General features: G+C 43.6%; 1 protein-coding gene across 3 annotated transcripts in view; it reads left to right on the top strand.

The window, feature by feature from the left end:
• The window catches only part of AKAP13 (A-kinase anchoring protein 13), a 222469-nt gene that overhangs the window by 42463 nt on the left and 163862 nt on the right, over nt 1-16144 (top strand). For all 3 annotated transcript variants that reach the window (XM_080396174.1, XM_080396186.1, XM_080396175.1), the window contains one exon: nt 8321-8417. The gene's annotated coding sequence lies outside the window, so the exon portion shown is untranslated. The remainder of the gene's footprint in view (nt 1-8320; nt 8418-16144) is intronic.

Below are 16144 nucleotides of genomic sequence, written 5' to 3'. Positions count from 1 at the left end.
GACCCTGTACTGATAATGCTTTCTGAAACGAGGCTGCAGCTGGGATTTAAATCACACAGTGTGGTGCAAAAGTCACCCCAGCTGTAAATGGAACAGGTTTCACTGGGATATTATGCTGAGAGGAGTGAGCACTACTTCTGAGCTATAAGGGGTTGCTAGGACAGATTTTACATCTGTCTGTTGAGTTTGAATGTGCATTTGGGAGGGGGATTTGGGAAAAGGGCTGACACTGCTTTGGAGCATCTCTTCTGCTCTACTGTGGATGCACTGCTGCTCAAACACTGAGCTCACCTTCACTCTCGAGCTTCTGAGGCAAGGGAGGTAGGTAGTTTGTGCTTGTGGGGAGCTCACATGTTTGGAGTCAGATGATGGCTCTGGGAAAACGTGATCTGCACTATGCAAGTCTGCAGCTAGCTGCCTAAATGCTTAATTGTTTGAGCTGTTGTGTAACCCACCCGTAATCTGGGCGCTGGGTTGCAGATTTTTGTTGCATCATTAGACCTTCTCTTTCATTACTGGTTTAGGACCATTATACACATCTCGTAATTTATATAATTAAGTGCTGCACCACTCCAATGACATGTTGATTCAAGCAGTAAAGTGACTTAATATCGCAGTTGCTCAGCTGGTGTTAGGCAGTGCAGGGCAGCCACACGGCAGTGGATGGAGGCAGCCAGCTTTTGAAGAAAGCGGGGATGTCGCGGCTGTGTGGGTGGAGAGGCAATACTGGCCGGATTACAGACTGTGCTGGCAGTCATCTGTAAAGCTTTGGGCGGGTCACTTCATTTTCTGGTCCTTTGTGTCCCCTCCCAGCATTTATCTGTCTAACTTGTAAACATGATGGCAAAGGGCTTCTTGCCATGTGCCTCCATGGTGCTTGGCATGGAGGGACCTTGGTCTTGGCTTGGAGCTGCAGTGGCAGGCAGGATTTTATATTTTGTATTTTATACCAAGGTGATCTTTAACATGGAGGAGAAAGCTTGTATTAATGTGTCGGTCCACGTTATATGCTGATACGTCATTTCAACATGTGCATGTTCCCTTCCTTATCACAAGGTTTCTGCTTACAGTAAGAGTTGTTTATTTTAGTTATTTATTTATTTATTTTACCTATGTGGAAATGAAAATTAATTTTGTAGGTGGGGAAAGTCAGATGAAAGAAGTTGATTGTGCAGGCTACACAGCTGCAGTTGGAGTGCCTTGCAACTGCTGATGATTCTGACTTCATTCCTGTGGTAATGGAGCTTGATGAGCCTACATAGTTCAGTTTTACGTGTGGGAGCTGAGACAGAGGCCATAGCTGACTGGGACAGTTTTGAACAATGGGAGCATGGGGAGGATGTCATGGTCCTGCTTTGAGCAGGAGGGTGGACCAGATGACCTCCAAAGGGCCATCCCAACTGAAAATTTTGCATGATTCTTGCTTCTATCCACTTTGCCTTTTTTTCAGGGTTGTCTCCTGTTCTGGGTGTGACATGTCACCTTCCCAGGAAACGTTTAGCCTGTCCTGCTCACTGGACTGTGGTTAAGTGGCATTTTCCTTTGTGTTGCGGCATTGTGTTGGTGGCTTTTGATGATGACCATGTTGAAGTAGTTCCGGGCTTCACTGTTTGTGCTTCTTCTGTTTCCAGGTCTTCTGAAGGGGATATATATTGAGCTTTGGCCTGTGTTAGCAAAAGGGCACAATGCATTCAGTTTGTAACCTGAATGTCATGGTAGACAAGAGATGGTTCTTGTGGCTTTGCTCCCTGGATGGGAAAGGCAAGCAAGCAAACAAACAAAAAAAGATAAAGGAAGAAGAATCTGCAGCAGAATTAAGAGTTTGTGTTTTATGAGCAGCTGTGAGCTTGAAGTGTTGCTGCAGCTTGCTGCTGTTTGCTTTGTTTTTTAGTTAAACACAGATACTGTTTCCCAGTAACAAGAGGGATGGTGGTCTTTCTATGGTGGATCAATGTAATTAATTCATGTGTTGCTGAGATTTTAAATTCTCCAAGAGTTATGTTTTAGTATCTCCCGCAGACAGTCGGCTGTGATGGTCTTGTGGAAACAGTTTGAAGCCCTTATCTCAGTCGTGATGTGGTTTTACAAGACTGTCTGGAAAGAAGCAGCTGCTATTTAGGATGAATGCTGTGACATGCTTCAGTTTAAAGATCGAATTTACTAATTTATTATTGGTAAAAATGGTAATGGGTCACAAAACCATGATTATTTCCAGGGTTTTTTTCGTCTTGCTTCAGCCTTCAAAATGTCAGTTGTGTGCCTTCCAAGAGCACTTGTGCAGGACCGTTCTCTCAGCGGTAAGGGGGGTTCACTGTTTGCAGAGTCTCTGTGGTACCTTGTCTTCTCGTGGGGAAGCAGGTTCCTGCTTGTTGTTGCACAAGAGGAGTTTATGGAGCTCAGGTTGCTCACAAGAGGCAAGGCAGAGAGGCGTGAAGCATCCCCAGTCTTTTTGTTTTGCTGCTTTGTGATTGCTGGTGGAAATAAAAAGCAAACACAAAACTTAGCTCTGTGCAGGTCTCTTAAGTTCTAGAAAGAAAATTTGCATCTGTCCAGGGCTGGAGTAAGCAGGGAAGTGCTCTTGGTTGGGTGCTTCCTTGTTTCTCTTCACCACAGGAATATTTCTGTCTACAAGTTCAAGGCGACACTGTCAAAAGAGTTTAAGTTTCAAAAGTCAATTTAATGTATATGAAAGAATTTTTGTCTGTCATCTCTTGGTAATCAGGATTAATGGGACTCCAGTTAACCTCTTAATGTTATTGCTTGCTCTGCAGTGTGTACCGTTGTGTGAAATACGGGTATGTTTTACTTTCTTCTGTTTTAAAATTCTTGGCTTTTCTTCATCCAGTCTGCCAAGTCAGTGCTGCCCTCTAAACAAAACCCATCTTTTATTTTTAGAGAAACCTTGTGTGTGTGTCAAATGTGATGAGTTGCAGTCTGCCCTCAGCTTTGCTGGTAAAAATCTGGTGTGAGGGAGTGGTTAGTGGATCCATGTTGTATTTACACCTGACCGAAGCAAAGCAGATTTTAGGCAAAACATTTTTTTATTCTTCCTTTTATACATAATCGTGGAATAGTTTGGGTTGGAAAAGACCTTTAAGACCATTGAGTTCACTTGTTAACCAAGCAGTACCAAGTCCAGCACTAAACCATGTCCCTAAGCACTTCAGGTGTCACAGAGGAGATCAGGCCCATCAGGCAGGACCTGCCTTTCGTAACCCCACACTGGCTGGGCCTGATCCTCCGGTTGTCCTGCATGTGCTGTGTGGTGGCGCTCAGGGTGATCTCCATAACAGTCCCTGGTACCGAGGTCCAGCTGCCAGGCCTGGAGCTCCTGGGATCTTCCTTCTGTCCCTCCTTGTGGATGGGCGTCACATCTGGTAACTCTGCTGGGACCTCCCCAGGCAGCCAGGGCTGCTGGTCAGTGATGGAGAGCGGCTCGGGGAGCGCTTCCCCCAGATCCCTCAGCACCCTGCGGTGGATCCTGTCTGGCCCCATAGACCTGTGTGTGTCTGAGTGCTGCAGCAGTTGCTGACCATTTCCCCTTGGGTTATGGGGGCTTCATTCCGCTCCCCGTCCCTGTCTTCCAGCTCAGGGGGCTGCGTACCCAGAGGACAACTGGTCTTACTATTAAAAACTGAAGGGAAGAAGGCATTCAGTACCTCAGCCTTTTCCTCACCCCTTGTCACGATGTTTCCTCCCACATCCAGTAAAGGATGGAGGTTCTCCTTAGTCCTCCTTTTGTTGTAAATCTGTTTCTGGAAACATTTTTTGTTGTTTTTTATGGCAGCAGCCAGATTAAGTTCTAGTTGGGCTTTGGCCCTTCTAATTTTCTCCCTGCATAAGCTCACAACATCCTTGTAGTCCTCCTGAGTTGCCTGCCCCCTCTTCCAAAGGACGTAAACTCTCCTTTTCCCCCCGAGTTCCAGCCAAAGCTCTCTGCTCAGCCAGGCCGGTGGGCTTCCCACCACCTTTCGGCACGTGGGGCCGGCCTGCTCCGGCGCCTTTCACGTTCCCTTCCCGAAGAGCGCCCACCCTGCCCGGAGCCCCCGGCCCCAGGGCTGCCTCCCCCGGGACTCTGCCCGCCCGGCTCCTCAACGGCCCGAAGCCGGCCCTCAGGGGCTCCGGGGCAGCTGTTCTGCTGACCCCCTCCTCCTGTCGTTCTGCGATTGCCAAGCCCCAGACCTCCAGCCACCAGTGCCCACCAGCCCCGCTCTGTCCCCAGGCCACAGGCCAGTGGGCGCCTTCCCCCGCTCCCTCAGCCGCTGGGCCCAGGGCCCCCCCGAGCATCTCCTCTCTGCTGCCTTGTGTTCCCGGCAGACATCTGGGAAGTTGAGGTCCTGGACAAGACCAAGGACTAGTGATTGTGAGACTTCTCCCCGCTGCTTGTAGTTGGACCCTGTCACAGGAGGGATCAGGTTTGTCAGGCAGGACCTGCCTTTCATAACCCCGTGCTGGCTGGGCCTTGTCACTTGACTATCTGAGGAGTGTGTCCAGGCTCCCTTCCCTAAGGAGTTGGGAAACACAGTTCAGACCATGGGACAGACTTTTGAGGTCTTGTGAGCCAGTTTATCTTGGGAGATGCATTATAAGCAGGAAAAGGATGTCCTGTAATGAGAATATCATGGTATAGATGTATAGGCCGTGTCTTAAAAGCAAAAGATAATGGCAACATGTAGTTGTACACCCAGAAGTTTGGGAGTTGATGAGGAGAAGCAGTGTTTTCCTTGACATCAGTTGATATGAAATTGTGAGGAGATTTTAAGCAGGCAACAGCCAAAGCTCGGAAATACTCCAGAGGTTTGTTTGGGTGCCGTGGCTGTGGGATTGGCTGTGTTTGGCTGTCCTGGCTATCCAAAGGTTCCAGCTGTATCAAATAATCCCAAATAATCAGCAGTTCATCTCCTAGACCATTAATGTCCTGATTTTGGTGCTGTTTTTTGAATTTGTTGAAGGCTTCATGATGGCAATTACAACCAGATGGTGAGATAACTTGATGTGTCAAAGAAATCAGGTGGCAGAGCAACAAAACATCCAAAGCTTCTCAGAAAAATGAAATGGGTTTGTGTTCAGAGGGAAAAAGAGCAAGTTTGGTTTCCTCCATGCTGAGCAGTGTTTACTGTGGACGAACCAGCAGAGCACCTGGAAACCCTGAGGTCCAGGTGTTGGGCCTCTGTTAAGCCTGTGTGTTTGAGAGCCCCAACTGATTGCTCCTAAATTGATTTTAAACACTGGATGACTCCTTCCCCGGCCCCCCCCTCGTTAATCACTGCTGTTCATTTAATTCAGAAATGTAGAGAGAGTACCTTTTGATGCTTGGCTCCTTTGCCTGTAAAAGAAGACATCAGATGCCAATCACCTCCAAGCTGCTGGACTCTTTTTTTTTTTTTTTTTTAATTAATTTTTCTTTTCCTTTTTTTTTTTTTTTTTTCCTTTCTTGGGGGGTGGGGGTGGGAAAGAACTTGTCTAGGACAGGACTTACATATATAATCCACATGTCTTTTTAAAGGCATAAATACTTGTAATGCTGTCCTTAAACTTTTTTCCCCTCTCTTTTCCCCAAACACGTTTCAGTAATTCGTCAGTGGCATGGGTAATTACTGCTTTAGCTGTCTCTGTATGTAAGGGGCAAGACCATGAGCAATCTGACATCGAATATCCTGTCCTAGCAAACAAGATGGGTTTTCCCCCCTATTTTTGTTAAATCCAAGCAGTATAGGTTGTATAAAGGCAAGTCAAAGGACTCTTCTTTACATTCTCATTTACTTTACTGAGCATTGTGTGATACCGTGATTATAGGCCCTTTTGGGCAGAAGTTATGTAGAGTTAAAGGTCAGAATATGGGAATGTTGGCAGAGCAGGTAGGAAGCCAGCTGCTTTTTACGGTTTTCCTTATAAAGGTACAATATGTAATCATCTTCCTGTGATGATGCAGAGTAGTTTTTTATTTGCAAAGCAGTATGACTTCACCCATGAAGCACAGTTTTTAAACAGTCTTTTTAAGATTCAGAAAATAGAAGCTACATCAGTGTTCAACTACACTTGGTAATGATTTTCCAGTAGAGGAGGAAGAGGAGAAGAAATCCACATGAGGGGATCCTTCTGCTGAAATGGGTGTGCTTAGGCATGCGGGAGTTATCCCGTAGCAGTTTCATGGGAAGCAGAAATTAATTCTTTGGGGAATTGATTCTCTGATGCAAACAGCCTTACTGATTGTGCAGGCTCTTTACATAGGGAACTAAAATATGTATCTAAGAGTTTTTAATATTCTTTGCTTCTTCCTGTAGCAATCTAAAAATTCCTACAGAATGAAAATAAACAAAAAAAAAAAGCTCAGAGGAAGAATTTTATGATCTGTGTGACCAGCTGATTTTCTCCTCTTGCTAATATTTTCCATGTCATGAGCAGCCAAGTGTCTCCAAACGCACACCCTCATTCCTTAGTGGATATGATGAAAAACCTGTAGTGATTTACAGCATACTCACTATTTGCTGTGTTAGCCATGCCTGTATTGCTTGTTGGTTCAAAGGAATAGCGGTAAACCCTGCTTTCTCTGCAGATGTTACAAGTATGGTATTAAAAGCTAAATTATCAGTGTCTCATGAATTAATGAAACCACTGTACTGTTGTAGTATGTGCCTTGGAGAGAACTGTTGCTTTGGAGATCAACACAGGATGGCTAGTAGGAGCCTTGGGTTACTGTTGCTTACTTAACGTAGTTAATCATTGCTTTATCAAACCGTAGCCATCTTTTAAAATGTGGTTCTGAAAGTAATACTACAGGAATGCTAGAGGGAAGTTCCAGTCAGTTTGTTTGTGACTGCAAGGATGGTTTTTACTGGTTAATGAATCCAAAGAGGGTTTGTGTGGTCTTGGCTGGGATTTAAGAGTTCAGGTAATTCCTCTTTAAGGTCCAGTAGTTTCCCATAAGAATATAATTCACAAATGTGTGACGCTGCCGTGAAGAAATTAATGCATAATCTTGATAATTTAAGAGGAATGAGGGCAAACTTCTTCCTTTTTTCCAGTGTGTTCTGTGTTTAAATAATGTATATTTGCAGTAAAATGCCTCTTCGCGTGCGGTACCTGGTAGTGCCTTGCAAAATACTCTCCCCATTTCTCATCAGGAACCCACTAACAGAATGTGGAAGACTTTTAAACAATGTTTTCTTAAGATTTATTGTTAAAACCGCCACTGAGATGTTCAGGTGATGCTGTTCTTGTGTAGATGAATGAGTGAGATTTGTTGTGCAATGCATTATCTTTCAGTGTTGTATGTTCGCCAGCTAATTCACACAATACAATTGATTTCCCAGCCAGTAACTAGTTTTGCCATTGTTACTTCTGTGCTTGTAATTGCACTTTGAACTCAGCAGTTTAGCTCAGGCTGTGAGATTCCCTGATTACAGATGCTTTCCCAATGGGGAGAGTGCAGGGGCAGAGTCTCCTCTGTCTGGTAAAACAGGAGGGGGCAGTCGGTGTGGTGCGCTTGCGTTCAGTGTTGTGTGTGTAGCTGCAAACTTTCCTGGTGTGGTAACCAAATGATGGCCTAAGGTGCTCTGATGACTTTGGTTTAGCCAATAAAATCTCCCACACAGCATTTAATCAGCTAAAACACAACCTGGTTTTTTTCTGCTTTTGACATTTAATCCACTTAAACTGCTCTTTCCAGGTGTGCTCGGTAGATCAGATTCATCCCTTTGGATGAATCTACTGAGTAGTTTTGCCCCAGAACAGGAAATCAGACTGTGGAAAAGTGCAGGCAGCCCAGAAGAGTTGGGCAGAGATTTCCTGGTAGATTTGGGCTTCATCTGCTGGCTGTCACCTGCCATCATCTACTTTTTGGCACTCTTGTTCCTTTTAAAATACCTTGCCATAAGGGAAGATCACAAATAGTTTGATTAAGTTTGTCTGGGAGGGGTTGTGTTTAAGATGGGATGTAAAGGACTTCAGGCCAGCTTAGAGGTTTGGGGGGTGCGGTTATGGACAGCGGATCAACAGCTTTGGGGATAAACCAAATAGCAGGACAGTAGCAAATACAACTCAATAGCACAATTATTCTTAGATGGTGCTGGATGCTCATGTGGGTATATAGATAGCCCTATACTTTGTGTGGTCGTTGCCCCATGTGTGCTCATGGAAGCCTGGGGTAGGTCACCACATGGGACTACCACGGAAGGCAACGTCTCCTGTATGGCTAGCAAGGTAGAAGATGGTTTCCATCCCCCTTGGTGAAGGTGTTGTCATGCGAGTTTGGGTGCTGGTACCCCCAGTAGCTGTGTTGTCCCTTGCACCTGGTGACTCCTTCTTCCCTCTCTTCCAGGAGCTGAGCATCGTGACCTGCCCTGCTCCTCCCTGCTTGGTGTGGGAACGACCTGAAGGACATCTTGGAGCCACCTGTACTGCTTCATGCAGTTAAAGTAAGGTTAAAGGCTTTGGCAGCTCTGTCAGGTACAAGCAAGAGTTGAGGCAAGGGGGTTGGGGCAAAGGGTTTGCCCAGCTTACCTGCTTGATGGCAGGAGGGGCTGCTGATATCAAAGCTCATGTTATAAGTAAATTTGGCAAGGTATTTTGGCATAAAATACAATTTATTTGTGGTAGAAGCAAAAAAGAAAAGGAAAGGGGTGTGTGGCCTCAACTCTTGCAGCCATGTGCCATGGTATAAAATAGCACTCAACACTTAGAACATCAGCTGTTTTCCCCTGTTATTTTAAGATACAACTTTCATGTCCTGGGGTAAACACATGGTTACAGCTCAAGGATTTCTGTGGGAGCCGGTCAGGATCAGAGCTCAGGTCCCACCGGCTGCTGGTCAGGCATACCTCCCGGTTGGCACTATGGCCGTCTGTCTGTCCTGCAGCAGCTGTGGCATTGAGGCTTCTAGGCTTGTTTTTCTGTTAACACCAGCTTCTTGGTATGGCGAAGCAGATCAGGGGATGGATCTGACTTAAGAGTGAATATATGGTTATTGCAATAGTGACAGTAGCTGTTTTGGCTCATGGAGTTAGACCCATCCTCTCCAAAAAGACTTGAATTTGCAAAAACTGTTAGCCTGAAGCAAAGAAACTGCGAGAGTCTTGCTTGGAAATGGGCACTTGCCATGTTTGAGCTCTCTCGAGGGAGGGAGGGAGGAAAACCACTGCAAGCTGCCCCTTCCCCTCCCACTGTCTCTAACCTGCTTACCTTCTGCAGCATCTCACATTTTCTATGGTCTTGCCTGGGAAGACTAGTGCTTTAATAAAACCCGGTCCAAGTCATTTGGCGTTACCAAGCTGCAGCAACAGCTGGGGGGGGTTAATCATGAACTGCTGTTACTGTAGAGAGACAAGTATTTATTGAAATTATTTGGGTGCCCTTTTTTCAGTGGGGTTGGGCAGGGGAATTATACCTGTTTTCAGAGCCTGAGAAAGAAATTCTTCAGCAAAATTATGAATGAAACCTGCTTTATTGGGAATGAATAAGTGGCTGGCTGAGAGCTGGTTTCCAAATTCGTTATGAATGTCAATGCTCATTAGCTAAATGTATGCGTGTGTTTAAAGGAGAAATGCATGACACCAGTTGTCATGTAAGAGAAGCAATTTGTGGCTTGATTTGTCATATAGCTTAACTTGCTGCTAATTTATGGAATGTGGTGAGCTGGCAGAGAGCAGTGCTTGCTGCTGAAGATGTCAGGCCCTTCCTGGGGGTGACCAAAGGGATGACTTCTTGCACAGCAGCAGCAGAGAAATCTCCAGGGAGGTCCAGCACGGGCAGCAAAACCTTCTCACCTGACCTCTTCCCTGGGAACCAGCCTTGGCATCATGTCTGATTTCTGGGTGTGCCGCCTCTGAAGGATCTAGGAAAAAAAAAAATAAGGCTAAACTGGAGTTTAGGAGCAGTGTTCTCATACCCTTTCCTTTTTCTGCCTTCTGGTCTAGTATTTCCATAATTGTGCTTATAATGATAATCCTTTCATTTCATTCATACACTGGTTACTACTTAAATGAACTTCATGTTAGTGAGCTCTGTAATATTTAAAATAGCTGCATAACTTTACAAAAGAAAAAAAAAAACCACACAAACAAACAAACAAAAAAACACAACAACAAACCCAAACCCCAGCAATAAAGGGATGCATTTCCACTCCCCAAGCTTAATCCTGTGCTATAACATAATTGCAGAGAGTTGCCTGGCTGGTGAACAGCTGCACAGCGTGGGCTCTCACTTCTGTGTAGCTGCTTGTCCCGGAGCTGGGGTAATAAATGATTTACTGGGGAGGCTGGAACCTGTGGGCACTTAACCCATTCGACTCCTGAGGGACCAGTCTGAAAGGCCACTTTGTAAAGGCAATTGAAAGAAATGATTTCAGGTGCAAAGTGGGGTGTCTGTTTGCTAAGTTTGCTTTTTTTGAGTATGAGCTAGCTGTGAAAAGGCTCCAAACCCAGAAGGTGAGGTAGTGGAATTGGGTGGAAACTGTGCTTATTTGGATTTTTATTATTTGATGCTTTAATTAATTTAAAAATGAGATTTGAATGAGTGTTCTCTCTTGACTGATTTAGAGAAGTAGTATTTTCTGTTGCTTGGAGTTTTACTTTCTGTGAGGCATTGCCTGGATGTGTAGTGTAATACGGTGTCCTGGGAGCAGAGCTGCAGCTCTAACTTTTCCTCTCTGGGGATGCCATACCAAGTGACTCCATCATTGCATTTGCTAGGTGAATTATATGCATGTTTTTTGAGACTGTCATGCCTCAGAAGGGATGCTCCAGTAAAGTGAGCATGTTCTGTGACTACCTAAAGTATTTGTTAGAGGAGAATGTTTTCCCATAGTTTTGTGAGTTGAAAGAAAAGGAGCACTTAAGAAGAAAAAATTCTTAATGTCACAGTGGCAGATGCCGTTGTGCTGTGCCACAGGGAGCAGGGTTAGCACAGGTTCTCCAGTAGGAAACCTGAAGTGTCTGATGGAGTTTTCTGTTTGTGGAAGAAGGTGACAACTCAGGCTTTCCCTGGGTAGGTCTGCAATACCTAGAGCTTCAGGGCAGGAGCATTTGCAGAAGGGAGCCTAAAGGGAAAAGCAAGTCTGATGTATTCTTCAGAGAGGAAAAGCACATTAATTGGACACTGAAGCTGCTCTGACCAAAACTAGAGTGGAGGTGTCTGTTGGATCTTGGTCTCAATGCCAGTTTTTCCAACACTACCTGTGTCTTTAACAGTTAAGGTTGGTGCATGCTCTTATTAAAATATGCATTGGATAACTACCTGGCTTGCAAATGCTAGGAAATATTTAATAATATTTATTAGCATAACAACAAGCGTGGTGCTTTGGGCCTCGTGCATAGTTTTCTACTGCATTTTTGGGAATGCAGTACAGGTGCTGTGGCTTGGGGGGTACTGAGAGAAGCAGAGCTTTATTGCTCAGCTCTAGGGCTTGGAGATACTTACTTTCTGAAACTGTCATTGCTTAATGTAGTTCTTAAAACAACACAGCCCTGAGAGTCACGAGGACAGTAAGCTGGAGAAGGCTGTTTTTAGGACATAAGCTATAGTCAAGAGTTGTTGGAATCAATAGAGGCTTTGCTCTCTCCCACTGGATGTGGAAGGCTGCAGGCATTTCGGTGCCAATGACAGCTATCCATAGTGTTTATCCTTTTACACACTGGGGTGAAATAGTCCCCAAATCCTGTTCTTCTCTCCCTACTGTTCTTCACCTGATGCTGTGCATCATCTGGAGGCACTGTTGGTCCCGTATAATACATCTCTGTTTTTGAAGGTAACTAGCAACTTTCATGGTGCTTTGGCTGTCCAGCTTGATACCCTTTGGGATGGACCCCATTTCTGCAAAAAATTCTGGTTTTACTTGTCCTTCAAAAACTGGGACTTTTCAAGAAGTTTCTAGTTAAGCACCCAAAGTGAATATTCACTCTTACAGTTGTGGGCTGTTTGTCATTGGGAGCTTCCCCACAATTTACTGCCAAAGTGTGTATTCAAGCAACAAACTATATTGGAAGGTATAAACTAGATTTTACTCATTTGAAGAAGCATCTAGAACGTCTGCTAAGGATTTCTGGAAGTTAATATTTGAGCCTGAGATAAGTCTCATGCATACATGAAACAGCTGCCCCAGAACCTGTTAGAGGACTTAATTTGAGTATAAACATACATATGCTTTTGCGTACATGCTGCACTGTAATTCAAGTTGACTGTTAGTTCTTAACTTTATTAGGATGTAGCTACTTGAACTCAAGACGTGGTCTGTGATTTTTATTTTATTATAGCACCATGACAGCTCCTTTGAAAATGTTGTTTGGATTTTACAAATTGGTATCTTAAGTATTGTTTGCCGTTAGTAATATTTTAAAGGAAAAAACATTGACAAGTGAGGGCAGGGTTGTATCGTATTACAAGTGAATTGGTTGATAGTAAATGTGTATTGTAAAATGGGAAATTAATCACCCTGTGCTGATGACCCTTGGACACTTAACAAAAGACTGCTCTTGATGTTGAACAAATAGATTCCGGACACAGGAAAGAGGCTTATGACAAGAGGATGAGATTGGTTTGTGTAATTAGAGCTAGCTAATAATCCTTTTACTCTCTTTTTTTTTTCCAAATTTTACAGTATCTTTCTTCATTTGCAGTTGGGCATGTGGTCTGTAGAGCAATACCTGCTGTGATTTGAGGTTTTTTGTGGGTTTGTTTTTAATATCTAATAATGGCTGAAGAGATGGGAGCAGGGAAACCAGATGTTCACATTTGAGAGAGATTGCTGCCTTACTCTGCTAGGCACAGGGAACAGCGCTGCTTTTATTAACCTACACTGCTTCATCTATTTCCAGGCTTTGGGTAGGAATTAAGTAATCCATTAAACGATTTTGTCAACTCTGAGATTGAAATGGTGCACAATAAGAATCTTAGTCCTGAGACTAAGAGTGTTTGGCTAAGTATTAATCTCAGGAGTAAGACAGGCTTGGATAAGGGACTTACTATAGCATGGAAAAGGCTTACACATATGAGGGTTTTTGTGTGCCTGTGTATATGCTTGCCCTGTACCTTAGCTTTGTGTTAAGCTTCATTATTTTGGGAAGGCTAATGGGCTAAATTTGGGGAAGGGAAGTTGTGTGGCTAGGGAGTCAGTTGGAGTGTGAGTGACCCTGGAGAGTGGTGGATGCAGACCCTGGGCAGCCCAGCTCCCAGCCCAGAAACAGCGCTGGGCCAGTTCCTGCTGCCAGGAAGCTGAGCTACATTAAGCAAAGCAAGTTAATCTATATCCAGGCATTTTATTAAATCATCAGTCAATTAAATCAGTGACGGTCTGTTAGCTTGTGTCGCAGCTAGGCTCCCAGCCTCTCTGCTGTGGTGTAACCTGCAAGTTTTTCAGCTGTTTGGTGGGCTGTGAAGGCCACGGTACTGAGGTTTCCAACACTGTTCAAATTTAAAAAGAAGGGATTTTAGGCTGATTTTGCAATTAAATATGTTATTTCTCATTTTTTTACTAAAGGGAGAAGGGTGTCACAAAGTTTCTTTTTCTTGCTGTGAAAGCAATCTGCATATGTCTGGTTTTCCTGGGAGTGGCTTGCTGGGCTACCTCTGCGCCTTTGGAGGAGAGCAACAGTAGAGCCAGGCCAACACAAAATGCCTTTAAACCTCCTTTCCATCCATTGCAGCCAAAAGAAACTCCTGTGTATCTCTAATTGAATGGAAGCATATGGTTTTGTTTGCAGACAGGACGCAGCTGGGAAGCAGTATCACCTGTGGAAATGCTGTGTGAGGGATATATGTATATTTATTTATTTTTAAGCAACCAATTTAGTGACAAAACATAACCTTCAGCAAGCTACATAAATTTGATTGATTTTACACAAATATCTGGGTTTTTTTTAGTCCTAAACTCAGCTGTGATAGTAAACATAATGCTGCAATAAGCTGGTAACTTGTTTGCTCCCACACGTTTGAAGTGTGGTTTCTGGTTTCCTTGCCTCCTCTCATTTCCGTGGACCATGGCTTTTGCAGGTGGTATCACTTTCCTATGTGTCTGCAAAATAAACTTGGGATGAGTTACTTCTCCTAATTCCTCCAGCCTTCTATTGCTGACCAGATATACAAAACCATGCATGTACAGCTATGGGGAAAGCCATTCTGCATTTAGTAGTATGATGCCTGAAAGGATATATGTACATCTTCTGTCTTAAGGTTAATTTTAGTCACTGTAATTGCAGTTACTCTAGTTATACAAATTTATCTGTGCATATTGTTGAAGAACTGGGTTATGGGTTTGTTTATTTTGCTGAAACTGGCTATAGGTTTTGTCCTTGATTATTTATTTTTTTTTTGTCTCCTTTCATGTGAATTTTAAGGAGAGGGCATTGATACAGTGATTAGAAAATTTGTTCGCTTTATGAATGGTGAGTTCTGGCGTTCATTCAGTATGAATGAAGCTAGTGAGACAAAGTGTATGAGCAAACCTGTGTTTCATCCAATATCACAAGGTGAGAGTAAGTTATTGCAGGCCTGAACTTTGTAGGAAAATACACAGGGAAAATGCCAAACAAGAAAATGTAAGTCCTAAAAAACCCCCTCGAGTCATTGTTTCAGACTTTTTGCTACAGGTAAAAAAAAGTCAAATAAATAAATTAAAAAAATCACACCCTGAAACCAAACCAAAGAAGGGCCTTTTTGCAAATACTTGTGTTATAACAAAAAAGTGAGGAGACTGATGACAGGGTAATACAACACAGTAATGTCATGTATCACTTATAAGAAAATGAGAATGTTCCAGCTCAGTAATTCCCTTGATAGTAGGGGAGAACAATGAACTTGTGAAAGACAGTGCTATTTTAGTTCTCTTTGCATGAAATTCATGGTTCCAGCAGGAATTCATCTGTGTATGGCCAGTTGGTCTCCTCTCCGGTCCCCCCACTTGCTGTTTCCCCGTCTTTATTTATCTTGTGTAGTTTAGAACAGGAGCACTGTAGGGCCTGAAACCCAATCCTCTTGATATTTCTAAGCAGTTCATAAATTAACATTTTGTAAAAACAGAGTGGGGGGGAGTGCCCTTGAGGACACTGTGCTTTGTTGAATGAGAAGTGATGTGTTTTTGAAAGCTTGGTTTTATTTTGATAGTGCAGCCGTATAGAAGGAAGTGATGCAGCCCAGTGAAGCGGGGTGGATGTGTGCTCCCGGGAAATCCCTGGTTTTCTTGAAACTCTTTTACAGTTTATGGGTTGTTTGTCTACAGGGTGAGGATCTGAGGGTTGACTATAAGGCAGGTTGTCCCACCGTGGATATATTTATTGGTGGCAACGTTAAAGTACAAAAAGAATTTCTGTTTATGGCTTGCTGTCTTACATACAACCAGCATAAACAGTGCTTGTCTAGTTTCTATGGGATACATAGTTTGGACTGCCTGGTGAGATGTTACTCCAGAGCCTCGGAGTCACAAAGTTTAGTCCTTTCAAGGACTGAAGACCTTACAAAACAGTATTACAGGAGGTGGTTTTGTACAAAGTAAATTCTAGCACATTAAAAAATAAAACAAAATTAAAAAAAAAAAAATCTGCTTTTGCCTTTCAGCCTGTCAATGCTGTGATGCAGCCCCCCTTACAGCTGGAAAACCATCCTGCTTTCTCTGCATTTCTGCTTATCTGTTCAAATGCTTTACATGCAATCTGTAACTTCATCAGATTCTTCATGTGTTTTTTGGCTGTTCTTTCCTGCCAGCAACCACAGGCTCTTTATGGCTAAGATTGTTTTTTTGTACAGCTGGGAATTCATGGTTAAAGCTTTGCAAATACAGAGCATTGTTTCTAAAATCGAATGCTAAAATGGGGGTGGGGTGTGGGGGGGGAAGTCAAGTGCTGAGATTCAGGTAAGGTTCAGCAAAACTTAAACTTGAAGTATATCGAAAACTGAAGTTTACCTAAAAGAACCTTGAAAATGAATTTGAAAAGCTTGGAAAAAGTCAAACACTTGAAAACTTGAAGTGTATTTAGTGTGCGAGGGAAAGAGAAAGGGGTGGTAGGTAGCCTTGCCCAGGCATACCACATGGGTTAAATGCCCCTTGTCCTCCTGCTTGTTGCAGCTCTGGTCTGTTGTTGGAGGTGAGTGGTCATTCTTGTTTCTGCCCATCCTGTAGTTCTCCTTTCTTATTAAAAAAAAATAATTAAAGAAACCC

The sequence above is a fragment of the Falco punctatus genome (assembly GCF_963210335.1).
Source record: "Falco punctatus genome assembly, chromosome: 7".
Lineage (NCBI taxonomy): Eukaryota > Metazoa > Chordata > Aves > Falconiformes > Falconidae > Falco > Falco punctatus.
Note: the sequence above shows the minus strand (reverse complement) of the source record. Positions and strands in the feature narration are given on the sequence as shown.